We start from the raw sequence: 13941 nt of genomic DNA, 5'->3' as shown, positions 1-13941 counted from the left end.
TTAACCACTGTACCAAGGATCCACGACTCGTGTTGGGGGAAACAATCTGGTAAAGGCGCATATGCAGAAGGGCAAAAGGGGGTAGAAGTAGGGTTGCCATGTGTATTGTACAGTAGCTGTGGTCATGGTAAAACATGTTCTTTCAGGTGGAGGAGTAGACAGCATGTATTGTTCAGTGGCTTGCGTGTAGCAACTAACTTTGTTGTGTATTAATTTTGTAATATGTAAATCACATTACAATGTGTCCCAGGCAATTAGTACTTACACCAGGGGTTTTCAAGCTTCATTACACTGCGACCTCCTCTGACAAGAAAAATTACTACACGACCCCAGGAGGGGGGACCAAAACCTGAGCCCACCTGAGTGCCATCACCCCGGGTTGGGAGGCCAAAGCCAAAACCCCACCAACCCAGGTGGGGAAGGGGTCAAAACCAAAGCCCCAGCTAGGGGGCCTGTAACCTGAGTCCTGCCCAGGGCTGAATCCCTTGGGCTTTGGCTTGGGCCCTGAGCCCGAACAAGTCTAAGCTAGCCCTGGCGCCCCCATTAAAATAGGATCCAGACCCACAGTTTGAGAAGAGCTGACTTATACCATGTACTCCAGAAAGGGACAAACAAAAATAATGGGACAGAAGAACCAGGGCCGGCTCTAGGCACCAGGCACCCAAGCACATGCTTGGGGCGGCACCTGGTAAGGGGCGTCGGGGGGAGCGCGGCATTCCGCGGGGGGGGGGGGGGGGAGGCGCTCCGGCGGCGCTGGGGGGGCGGGCTCCGGTTGCGCGGGGCTTGGCGAGGGGGCTGCGCGGGCGCGGCGCTGGAAGGGGGTTCCGGTGGCACTTGGCGGGGGCGGACTCCAGCGGCAGGGCTCGGGGGGGGGGGGGGTTCCGGCGCACGGCGCTCGGCGGGGGGGCGGTGCTCTGGGGGGGTTCCGGCGGCGCTTGGCGGGGGGGGCGGCGGTGCTCGGGGAGGGGTTCCAGCGGTGCTGCCCGGCGCTCGGCGGAGGGGTCTGGGGGGGCGGCGCTTGTTTTTTGCTGCTTGATGCGGGGGGGGTGGGGGAGAAATGATGCCTCAGTGGCATGCTCCTTTTTTCCCCTAGGAGCCTGTGGTGATGAGGTTGTGCAGCTTGGAGACGGAGCAGGTGCTCCCCAGCCTGCCCTAGGATTACCAGTTTGGCAGAATTAACACTGGTACTGAGGTGGAATTTAATGCTGATAGGAGCAGGATCCGGTTGCAAACCTCTGTTGTTCTCCTCAAGGAAGGCGAGTAGAGCAAAAGGTTAAGAGGTAGCATCCACTGGCAACCCACTGCTGTGCTGGCAGAGAGAAGAGCAGGGCCTACAGGCACAGAAGGCCCATTCCTCAACATAGAGGTCCCTGCACCTGCAGGGCTGAAGCATCCTTTCCATGTTAGAGTATCAAGAGTCTCCCCACCACCCTCCAGTTTTCACTATGAAGTCCCTCAGTTGTACTCTTCGATCAGCCAGAGTGGTGTTTGATGAGCTGCCAGGAGGAGTACATTGCTTCAGTGAAGCTCTGTTGACAGTCAACCTAGGTAGTGAGCCACCATGAATGGGAAGTAGAAGGGAGGTTCAGCCACCTCTGTAACACTACCTCCCCTCTGCCAGACCCTGCACAGTCTCCTCTATGCATCTGGGGTTCATGCCGGGAGAGGAGGAAGAGAATGGGCAGCCAAAGGAAAGCAATGGGCAAGACAAACGTGATGTCTGGGACACACACACACACACAGCTCCTCTCTGGCCCCACACATGGGTGTAAATACATGTATTAATCGAGGACAGATGCACATAATGGTCTAGCTGCAGGTTTCTGTGCATGCAAATAAGTGAGCCTGCACATTTTGGGGGACACACTTTCAGACTCCTTTAATGTGGTCTAGAAAGTAAACTCATAACTCAAACTTCTTTATATCCCCAGATTTTGTTTGTACTCATGTTTGCCCCTACCTAGAACCTTTCCTGAGATACTAATATAAGCCAAAATACTGAGCATCCAACCCTACTCCCATTGAAGTACATGGTAAAATTTATGGTCTGCAGCGAGTGTAAGATAAGCCCCCATCTTAGTGATGTTCCAGCAATTCTTTCTTACTGAATTGTTCCGGGGGAGGGGGAGTGGGAAGGGGGGAGAGCAGGAGGCAACACATTTACAGAATAATTACTAACTAAATCTGACCAAATGGATAAGATGCGTTTGCCTGGTCTTTAAAAAAAAAAAAAAAAAAAAAATTAGGCATGCAAGATGAGTCACTTATTTTCTTAAGTATACGCACCCCTAAGCATACTATTTTAGTGATGTGAGAGTGGGTAACAAAGTTGTGACCATTTTACTTCATCATAGTCAGGTTCAGAATCTTCAGAAGAGGCAACTCCTTCCACTATCAGTCTAATAATTGCAGCAGCCAGATTTCAATACATCCGCAGCCTAAAACAACAAACACTATTTTCTTTACTTTAGTTGCTAAGTTCTGGGTCACTGGTTGGCAATTCATTCCATAAAAGTATACTAATTAAATTAATTTAGTAATCATGCATTGTCTTCATATAAAACCAACAACTTTTGGGGCCAGTCCACTCCAATGGTTTTTCTACAGTGCATCGCAGGAAGTCTGTGTGTGGGTACCATACAAGATCTCTAGTTTCCCAGGATGTTGCAAAGTGAGGTGGTAGTGGAAGGATTTTGCTCAGTGCATTATGGAATGGGCACATGTCTTTAGTGACATCCCTTTCCCTAGCCTCTGAAGGAACTTTGTGTATAGGCCACAGACAGAGGTGTGTGCAGTCATCCTCACTAGGTACTTGTGACATGGAGGACAATTTCAAAGAGAGAAAAATGGGCCATCCAGAGGATCATCAGGGGAAAACAAAACAAAAAACAGTATTGTAACAGGAAAAAACCCACAGTAATGCCAATTCCTGCTCACACGGAAGATAATGCAAGGTTTACTACTGTCCTAAACTGGAGAAGAATTGATTTGGACAAAATGTCACACCTGGAACAACTATGGAGTATCCTGCTTACTTGTTTTTACATACCTTTTGCCACTCACTGACTGATGCACATTTATAATACATGAGAGTAAAAAATAATGCTACCCATTAACAAGCAATTGATATACAAGGTTCAGAGTCAAGACTGCTCATGTAACCCTCCCACAGAAAATATCTGTCTCCAGTATAAAACACCACACAACATTGACTACCTTTGATTCCTCACAGGGATTTCAGAGGACCAGGCCATCATTCTGAAAAGTAGTAAAGTTGATACTTGCTTGCCCTCAACGAATTTGGACTGAGGGACTTTTAAAGCAACACCCTTTGTTATGTTGCATCTACCAGCAATCAGGACAGCTATTAAAAAGGTACATTACGATACATAAACTTTAGAGTTTAAAAAAAAAATACAACTAAGCCTTGAGCTTGCTACATTGACATTAATAGGACCTTCCATTAGGATCAAATCCCGGACTGCCTTGTTACATGTGCCACAGGTAATGGTGCAGGCATAGAATATCAGAGTTGGAAGAGACCTCAGGAGGTCATCTAGTCCAATCCCCTGCTCAAAGCAAGACAAACACCAACTAAATCATCCCAGCCAGGCACTGCAGAGCCACTACATTTCTCTCCTGTCAGTGCAGGTTAGTAGAAGGAAGTGGTTCAAGATTCAGCATCTCAGTCCCACATAGCTACCCAAATAGGCCTGGGACAGGTATTTCCCCTTTGTAGCTGGGGAAAGACCAAGCAGCAGATTGTATCAGAGCAGGAATCAGTCACAATGTCAGCACAACAGAGTGCTGCCCCTTGCTTGGGTATTGTGGGAAGGTCATGATTTAGCCCTCACAAAGCAAACAACCTGCATAGCAGAACCCAGAAAGAACGAAGGCTAAAAAAAGAAAACCCCATAAAAAGGACCTCAATAAAACACCACGTTTCTGAAAGCGTAATGCATTGTTGTGGTTTTCAATGTAAAATATAGTTTACAGCAAACTTTGTAAAATTACATGCTTTGCCTAGAAAGATATAGTTACAGACAGGAGGTAATTACTAGTCCATTTCTAGGAGTCAGAATCCTGGTGTTCCTCCAGCTGCACAGTGCATACCTGCTAATTGTCATGCATTTACACTAAACACATACTTTTTTGGCTTTAGTTTAACCAAAACAAACAAAAAAAAAAAACCCAAACCAAAACAAAAAAAACCCACTCCTTTTGGTGCCTCGAACCTACAGTTGCAATTAAGTCAGTGATTTTGATTAAGTTATTAGCACTTAAAATGAAATCTAACAGACAAATGAAGCTTAGCCATTACAAACATTGAATTTATCTCCCCTTGTAAGTATTCTCACACTTATCAAACTGTCTGTACTGAGCTATCTTGATTATCACTTCAAAAGTTTTTTTTCCTCTTACTTAATTGGCCTCTCAAAGTTGGTAAGACAACTCCCACCTGTTCATGCTGTGTGTGTGTGTGTGTGTGTGTGTGTGTGTGTGTGTGTGTGTATATCCTTAATATAGGTTTCACTCTATATGCATCCGAAGAAGTGGGCTGTAGCCCACGAAAGCTTATGCTCTAATAAATTTGTTAGTCTCTAAAGTGCCACAAGTACTCCTGTTCTTTTTGCGGATACAGACTAACACGGCTGCTACTCTGAAATCAGACAAATGAAGGTTACTTACCAGTAAGTCAGGCACATTCACACTACCGAGAAATGCACCTCTGGGTTCAGAGACCAATAGAGCCTTTCAGAATCAGTGCCATTACAGCATACCCCAAATGTTCAAGAATTATGTATTGGGACCCCTCAAAATGATGATTGGCTTAAACATCATGTTTTGTTTTGTTTTTTTAAATCACTACTTTTGGGCTTTGGTTATCTGAATTCTGTTTTTTGAGCCTTCAGGGTACACTCCAGTCACATTTTTAAGCTTTTCTCTGTAATCATAGGGGGATAGAAGCATGCTTAAAATAAAATAAATAAAAGAAAGCTGCGATTCTCACCTCTCCAGGAGTTGGGGCTTTAAGTAAAATATCAAATATGACAAGATTCATGATAAAGTCACAAGAGTTGGCAACACTGCATTGCCCAGATTCCAGGTCAGCAAATGCACTTCACAAATGACAGCAAGATGAGATAACATGCACAGATGGTCACGTAAACCTGACCTGGGCCCAATTCTCATTTACACTGTGGTCCCTTTGTGCTGCTCCAGCACTGTGAAAGGCCCTTAAAGTGAGTGCTAGCATAAATATAATCTACAAACATTTTAAGGATCTTTCACACTGCCAGAGGACACAGGTCTTAGTGTAAATGAAAATCAGGGCCAATTGGGGGGGGGGGGGGGGGGAACCAACCAACCACTAGCATAGGCAAAAGTTACACCATAAACAAACTTATTAAACCTGCATGTACCTGAGGAGAAAACAGTGCCAGTAGAAACGGACCTTTGCATTTCAAAGCTGCAGAAGGATTCTTAAGAGCTGGTTGATCCTGCTTATCTGAGTAATACAATGGATCCATCACAGCTGGAGCTTCATCCCGCTTCTCCTTTTAAGAAAAAGAGTCTTAGGAGTGACCCTTAGATGTATGAAGAAGATCATTCAAAACTAGTGGAAGGGGAAGAGGAGTTGAATGTTCTAACAGAGCTACGGATCTTATTTATTTTGAGCCTGGATCCAGAAACCAGTGTCAATTTAGGCACTTGGGTAGGCTTTTTAGGAACTAAAGACAGGCTGGAATTAAGTGAAAGATGGTCTCTTTGGGTCCTGGATGGAACCCAAGGACTTAGCTGACAAGGCCTCTTGTAGGAAGAGTGCCTGCAAACAGTTCTGCATCTTTTTCTTTGCCGGCCATCTGTTTAAGCCAGTGGTTCCCAACCTGGGGTTCATGAAATGTGTCAGGGGGGTCTCAGAAAAAGTTCTGTAATGGTGGACAGAGACCTCTCTAAGGACCCTGGGCCTGGGGGCTGGCAGCCCAAGCCCCATGACCATGACTTCCTGGCAGAACATAAACTTCGGTTGGATCTGTACACTAAAACCAATATATTTGCATACCTAAAAGGACTTTGCACAACGTTCAGGCAATACTTTCTGGCTATGTCAGGCGATAATGACTGGATTCGCAACCCCTTTGATGATACTACTTTCTCAACGCAGATATTGAGCACTGAGGAAAAAGAGAAATTAATTGAAATCTCCTGTGATTACGAACTGAAAAGGAGTTTCAGAAGTCTGTCATTGATCAACTTTTGGCTGAGTTTAAGAAACGAGTACCCCCTGCTGGCAGAAAAAGCTACTATAGTTTTGTTAACGTTTTCAACAACATACTTTCTCACATAAGTATTTTCCTCGTATGCACATCTGAAAACCAAATACAGAAGCAGACTCAATTCTGAACCGGACCTGAGACTTTATCTTTCTCCAATGGTTCTGGACTTCCAAGAGCTATGCAGATCAAAGCAAGTGCATCCGTCACACTCAGGAGATTTAAACTTCAAGACTCCTTATGAGAAATGGAAAGGGAGGTGGATATTTTTTGCTGTTTCTAAAATTAAATAGGCTACTAGTGTTGTTTTTAAAATTATTAAGAAGAACAAGTTTAAGCTTCATTGTAGTCGTGCGTTGTTTACCTGGACTGCTCAAGACCCGAATGCTTGTGGGAGGAATTCTTTATTTGAGTTGGCTTCTTAAATACCTTCATGCTGTTTCATGTCTGGTACTCCTTGATGAAACATGTAGGAGGCTTAATCGAAGTGATATGAGCTACAAAAATGAAATCTTGGAAGAGTGTTGCTATTTTCATAATGTAATAAAATTAATAATGTAAGGATAAATAATGTAATAATAAATAGTGTGTAATAGGGATGCCATAAAAAACCCAAATACTTCTATAATTTATGCTCAGATAAGGGAGAAAATCCCTGGAAATATTCATTTTTAGGAAGGGGTTCACAAGATTTGATATTTTCATGAAAGGGGTTCGTGGGTTGTTAAAGTTTGGGAACCACTGGTTTAGACAATATAACACCAATGCACCAGAAATGTACACATACAAACATACAAGTCAGCAGTATTTTTTTTCCTTGTAGCAAATGCAAATCTTCATAACAGCATGGTAGGATAGTCAGGATGGAAAAAACTGCACCCCATTTGGTCATATTCCATAGCTTGACGTGTAGTTTCCAAAATTTTGTTTAATTCCTTTAAAAGTTGTGTCATAATATGTATCAAAAGGTTTCCTTTCATTATCAAAGCCCGATTTGTATAAAACGTAATAGAAGTCAGTGGAGATACACCAGGGATACATTTGCCACTTATCTTTGTTATTACAGTACCTTAAATATTAAAAAAAGGTTTTAAAAATCAACTTAATTTTTTACCAACTTTGCTTTATTTAACTTTTGCATTTTGTTAATGCTAGGTACAATGAAAATAGCCAGATTCAGTTTTTTTTCCAGCCAATGTCACTTAGTTCTAATGTAGTAGCATGATGTGCTGTTTGGATTCCAAACACTTCAATATTTTAAAATTCTCTTGATTACTTAATTGCAATGAGGAATAGGTGTAGAGTCAAATTTTTTGTTTTTATTATTTTTGATCCATTTATGGATTGAGATAATCCACCATGCAGGAGCTGAAATACCGTTGTAAGTATCATAAGACCAGATCTTGTGTTATTTTGGCTCCAATAAAGGGCTCCCTGAGGTACACCTCTACCCCGATATAACACGAATTTGGATATAACACGGTAAAGCAGTGCTCTGGGTGGGGCGGGGCTGCGCACTCCGGCGGATCAAAGCAAGTTCGATATAATGCGGTTTCACCTATAACACGGTAAGATTTTTTGTCTCCCGAGGATAGCGTTATATCGGGCTAGAGGTGTAGTTGAATAAGGCTGTGAAAAATTTACAACGCAAATACCATGATATTCATGTTTACCCAAATGCCACTATTTTCAGCTTTGTTTATGTTCCTGTGACTTCCACAGGATAGTAGTAATAATAATAAAAAATTAATCTCTTATTATTTCAGATTAGTTTACTGGGCCTATTCAAGGAGTCTGATTATGTTTGTTGCTGTAAGGACACAAATTTTGTATTGGATTTATAATGGTTCGGGATTAAAGGATGTAATCTGTACTCAAGGCATGGTTTGCTGTGGCATAGGCTCCTCCTAGAAACAAGGTCTTAAATCAAATAATTAGTATCCTTATATGACACTTTAAATAAATCCATCCAAAAGCTGGATTTTTCAGTATTTCTAAAATAAAAATGCACAAAAGAAGAAATCCAGGTGTTGAAAATAATTTGATATTGCTCTTTCAGAGTATGCTAGGGATATTTTGCTACAGAAGAATTCCACAGACATCTCAGGCAAGCAAAAGCTTCTTCTCAGGGCACATTCACGATACCATTACAAAATGCTGCATTGTACTGCGCCTTATCTGTGGCTTGCACAGAACAGGAATCACAGGTATTCACTTTATAGTACTAAATTACAATAAAAAAAATAGATAAGTACAGAACACACAAACTGACATGTAAATCCAGGGATTCATTGGTGGGATAAAGTAAACTGGAATAGCAACCTCCGGTCTGTAATCTATATAAAGAAATAATCATATGGATAAAATGAGTTGGTTGTCATTTTAGTTCTGTGCCTTCATCATCTGCCCCACAGAACTGCTATGTTCGCACAACAACACTTAATAAAAAGTGACTGTTGAAAGAAGGGGAGAAGGAAGGTCAAACATATATATGTAAGTGGCAAATTAAAATAAATAAATAAGATATATATACACACACACCGCAAAAAGCAAACTGACCAGCAATGCGATAGAACCTGCTCCTAGTGAAATCGTTAGTTTTGACTTCACTGGGAACAAATGGGATTCTGTATCAGCACCATAATGGACTAAGATGTATTCTATGGACCTCCTTTGAGCAGGTGGGGGCATAAGAGCAGAGATGAGTGCAGATATTCCTTCCTTCTGCCCCCCCCCCTTTGTGCACCTGTTCAAAGGGAAGCCAGAACCCCAGACTTCAGATTATTGGCCAGATTTACAGACATTTAGGCAGTCAGCAATAACATGATAACCATGTAGGAGGTAGAATTAGATTGCTGATGATAAAGACAGACTGAACATCCAGTCACATGGTCTTAAGGACCTAGTTAAAAATCAACCCATGTGCCACTCTATCAGCAAGGAGACTACATGCCTCTGCCCCCCAAGGATTTACCTTGATAATGATGATGATTGGGTGCCTAAAGATGCAGAGAGGCATTTTTGTAAATCTCACTACATATCTAAGCAGGTTAGGGGCCTAACTCCCATGATCTGAGAATAGCTTCTTGGGACTCACACCAAGTTTAGTCTGTAAGCTCTTTGGAGTAAGCATTGTCTTCATTGGTATGTCTTGCACAGCTCCAAATAAAGTAGGCACTAAAAATAAAGTAATATCAGCAATAGGTATGTTAAAGGAACACCATGACCTCCCAAGCACTCCCTCATGGGTGAATGTGGCTCCACAATGTCCTGCCTCAGTCTCCCCCTGGATGAGGTAACAAAAAGTCACGCTAATTGCCTTATAGCAGGATCAAGAAGAAGCCAAACACTTTACTTTACACCCACATGGCTCCCTCTAACAAAGTTTCTAAAATGAAGACTATATATAGTGGTATAAAGGTTCTTACCTCAGAGCCCAGACCAAACTTAAAAGTCCAAGAAACAAACGTATCCGGATCCCAGCAGCAACTTGTTCTCTGGTAAGGCCTCAGGCTTCTCCACTACCTGGAAAGTTCTGCAGTCTTTCCCCTGCTTGCTCAGGGTCCTTCGCAGGCCTCCCTCCCTTAGGAGTACAGCTTTTGGCTAGTTCAGGCTCCCCAGGCACTCCTTCCCTCCAGAACTTCCTTTCTCCTCAGGGGCTCTCCCCAGCTGAGCTCTACTAAGCTTTTATTAGGCCCAGGTGTTCCTTACTTAACTGCCTTCTAGATATCTGAAGAAGACCTCCAAAGCTTGTCTCTCTCATCAACAGCAGATAAACAGCATCACCCACCTTGTCTCTTCCAGTTATTGGGAATCTGGGGAAAGGTGGACACAAGCCTGCCCACAACTAAAGACTCCTCCCCCAGTCTAAGGAAAGGAGCTACTAGCTCCAGATCCCAAGTAATATTGTGGGTCAACTAATGAAAAAACAGGGATGGAACTCCTTGTCTCTTTCAGCTGTGTAGGCAGTTAACTATCTTCAGGTAGAGCTGGGTTGGCTTGCTTCCTTCGCAGAGCCTATCACTGGTAGGCTGGGGAATCTGACTCCGCTTAAAGGGCCAGCCCTGAGATAGGGTGAATATTGCACCAGGAACAAATACTCTGCCAGTACTGCAGTATTCTGCCTCTAACTCAACCTTTTAGTTTGTTTCAGTAAAAGGAGGTTGTATGGACAACAACATTCAAATAAAGCTTATGGACTGACACCAACAAATAAGGAAATTCCAAATTAAGGATATCACTGAGTTCTGAAAGCTCTGCAGTACTAAAGGGGATGAGTTAAGGGTAGAGCGGGATTCTTAATTTTGAATTTTCTTTGATTGTGTTGGTTTCATCCTTTCAAGCCTGAAATGAGCAGCTGTTTACTAGGATGTCAGCATGACCCAGATATATTCAGTCACAGTGCAGGAGTGTGTTTCACAGATGTATCCTGTATGTAGTAAATCCTGGAGTTGGCAAGTTAGATTTTAAAGGCCTTCTTGTTACCAACTAGACATTAGTAATAGTCTAAACTCCTATATCTCTTTTAATTTGAAGATCTCAAAACACTAATTAGGCCCCAGTTCAGCAAAGGACTTAAAGGTGTGCTTAACTTTAAGCATGTGAACAGTCCCATGCCATTTTGTAATCCCCATTCTTTATACTACCACATTCCCTCCTCAACTCCACTGTCCCCAAATAGGAGACCAGCAGCGGTGAAGAGATATGGATTTGTTTTATCATCTGTATCTATTATCTCCTTTCAAGGTTTTGAATACGATAGCACTGGGATTTGACGCTGTGTCAGGCTTTCTGAAAAATCCAGAAAAGAGGAAACTTTGTCCTGTGCTTCAGAAGAGTTCAACTGAAGTACAGGAAAGGGGAGTGTAATAATAATGGTACATAATTTACCCCATTACCAGTTACATACTCATGTGATTAAAATTAAGCAAGTGCTTTGCTGAATCAATGTCTAAGTCTCACATAACCCTCTTCAGTTAGTGAAGTAATATTAAACCCATTTTACATACATAGAAATGTAGGCAAATATGTAAACTGACCCAAGGTCCCACAGCAAGCTAGTGGCAGAGCTGGGAAAAACTCTCAGGGGCCCGGGGCAAATTGCCCCACTTGCCTCCCCCCCTCCCCCCCCGGGTGGCCCTGGTTCACATTCAGTTGGTTACCTACAATGAGCCCTTTCAGATGCCTAAATGACCTACATTGTTATTTCAGAGTTACAGATTACCAGGATATAACCCCACATTCTGTATATAGGACCTACGTTCTTTGTTCCAAGATATGTGTGGCTGTGCATTTGGCCAGATAAAACCACACGATTTGAATGAGCTCACCTTACCAAATGATTCAGCTGTGCACCAGTGACCTCCCCTTGCTGTCAGTCACTGCTCAGCCAATCTTTGTGTCATCTGCAAATGTTACCAGCAATGACCTGACACCTTGGCACCATATTGTTATGTCTGACCTGACACAATGTGACAGTGTTTCACAGAAGCAATCCTGAAAGGGAATTTGGGTACCTCATGAACCATGACCAGAGTTTCAGACACACTCCAACCCAGAAGGCAAGTTCTATCTGCCTCTGAGAGCCCTGTGCACTGATAACAGGTAGTCAGATACAAGGGCCAAAATTTGACTTGAAACTCCCCACCCCCACCCCGAAAAAAGCAGAGTCAGGTAGACACAAATTTTTTCATGAATTTGTGTTGATTTCAGCAAATTGTTGCAGTTGAAACAAACATTTAGATTTTTTTTGGGCGCTTCACAAAATGACCAGAGGAAGTGGTCTGCCACCACCACCCTCTTATGATCTTTAGCTCAGTGGCTAAGACCTTCATCAGGATGTGGGAGAGCGGGGTTTGAATACCCATTTGTCAGCAGGGACTTAAACCCATGTCTTTACCCACCCAGGTGAATTCCCTAAGCACCAAGTTATTCTGGGGGTAGATCTTGCTTCATCTTTCTTGCTGAAGCTTGCTCACTTTGTATAAAGTTCTTAAATGGACATTGGGGCAGAGAGTGAGAGAATGAGTCTAGCCTGGTACTCAGGGCATTGGAGGAGGGACTCCTGGCTTCCAGTCCCTGCTCTGGAGGGGAAATTCAAACCTGGGCCTCCCACAGCCTGGGTGAGTGCTCTAACTACTGGCCTAATAGTTAGAAGGGGGCCATCGCCAGCCCCAGCTTTGTGAATCTAGCCCTTCATTTCCTTTTACTGAACGTACCTAAAATGAAACTTCGCTGACTTTCTGAGCTGCTGAAAATTCCAAAACCATCTTGGTTGTGGTTGAACAGGAAGGGGATTTTTGTTTTGATTTGTCAGAACTGCCAGTGAACCAGTTGTCCGGCTCTAACCAGGGCCTAACTCCAGTGCCTCACGGTGGCACCCCAGGATCCTGTGACCAGGGCCAGCTTTAGGCCAATTCCACCAATTCCCCCGAATCGGGCCCCGCGCCTAAGAGGGCCCCGCGCCCAGTGGCAGGGCCGCCGGGGTGGGGGCAAGTGGCCGAGAATCCCTTCCCTGGCTAGAGGCTCCTTTTTAATTTTTACTCACCCGGCAGCGCTCCGGGTCTTCAGTGGCACTTCAGTGGCACTTCAGCGGCGGGTCCTTCACTCACTCTGGGTCTTCGGCAGCCCTTCGGCAGCAGGTCCTTCAGTGCCACCAAAGACCCGGAGCGAGTGAAGGGCAAACCGCCGAAGACTATGAGTGCCGCCCGTGAGTACAAGCCCCACACGTTTTTTTACGTGTTTTTTTTTTTTTTTTCAGTCATCCCTGCCGGGGCCCCGTCAAAACTGTTCGAATCGGGCCCCGCACTTCCTAAAGCCGGCCCTGCCTGTGACTGGGGCACGAGCCACCCCCACCCCAGTCTCTGGCTCTTCACCCTGGCTACTATCCCCCTTGCAGCCCCATTTTCTGCCTGTATTTGCCCCTCTACTCCTCCTCCATCCCCTCTCCCATTCCCTTCCCCCTTCTCTCTGCCCCTCCGCATTCCCCTTCCCCCATCCCCTTCTCTCTGCCCCTCCCCCATTCCCTCCCCCTTCTCTCTGCCCCTCCCCCATTCCCTTCCCCCTTCTCTCTGCCCCTCCGCAGTCCCCTTCTCTCTGCCCCTCCCCCATTCCCTCCCCCTTCTCTCTGCCCCTCCCCCTTCTCTCTGCCCCTCCCCCATTCCCTTCCCCCTTCTCTCTGCCCTCAGCGTTCCCCTTCCCCCTCCAACATCCCCTTCTCTCTGCCCCTCCCATTCCCTTCCCCCTGCCTCCCAGTCTCCCTCCCCCTCCAGTTTCCTGCAGGCGACGAGGCCCGCTCGCTCCCCGGCGATTGGCTCCGGCCACAGGCGCGCGCTCGCTCCCCCCGGCCCGCCCCCGAGCGGCGCGCGCTGCAGCCGGCAGGCCGGCGCGGTTGCCTGGGGAACAGCCAGACGCCGGCCCGGCAGCGGGACTAGCTGGGGAAGGCCTCGCGCGGTGAGCGGCGGGGGGCCCGCTCCTCCAGCAGCGCCCCCCACACCCCCTCAATTCACCCTCGGGGGGGGCAACCTCCCAAACACCCCCCCCAGCGGGAGACCCCGCCCTTCCCTCCCGGGGGCGAAACCTTCCACCCCTGCCCTTGGGGAGACCCCCGTCCTCCGCTCCTGGGGGGGCCTCCCTAACCCCCCCCAATCCCTTGGGCCCCAGCTCC

General features: G+C 45.4%; 1 long non-coding RNA gene across 1 annotated transcript; it reads right to left on the bottom strand.

Moving 5' to 3' along the window:
* Positions 1-5435: 5435 nt before the first annotated feature.
* On the bottom strand, positions 5436-10542 carry LOC128829099 (uncharacterized). Its single transcript, XR_008443290.1, has 3 exons — positions 9704-10542; positions 6065-6176; positions 5436-5558 (listed from the first exon to the last, which is right to left on the bottom strand). It is a non-coding gene; the product is annotated as an uncharacterized LOC128829099 (long non-coding RNA).
* Positions 10543-13941: the final 3399 nt, after the last annotated feature.

Source organism: Malaclemys terrapin, chromosome 25 (assembly GCF_027887155.1).
Source record: "Malaclemys terrapin pileata isolate rMalTer1 chromosome 25, rMalTer1.hap1, whole genome shotgun sequence".
NCBI classification, from domain to species: domain Eukaryota; kingdom Metazoa; phylum Chordata; order Testudines; family Emydidae; genus Malaclemys; species Malaclemys terrapin.
This window is presented reverse-complemented; position numbering and strand designations above follow the sequence as displayed.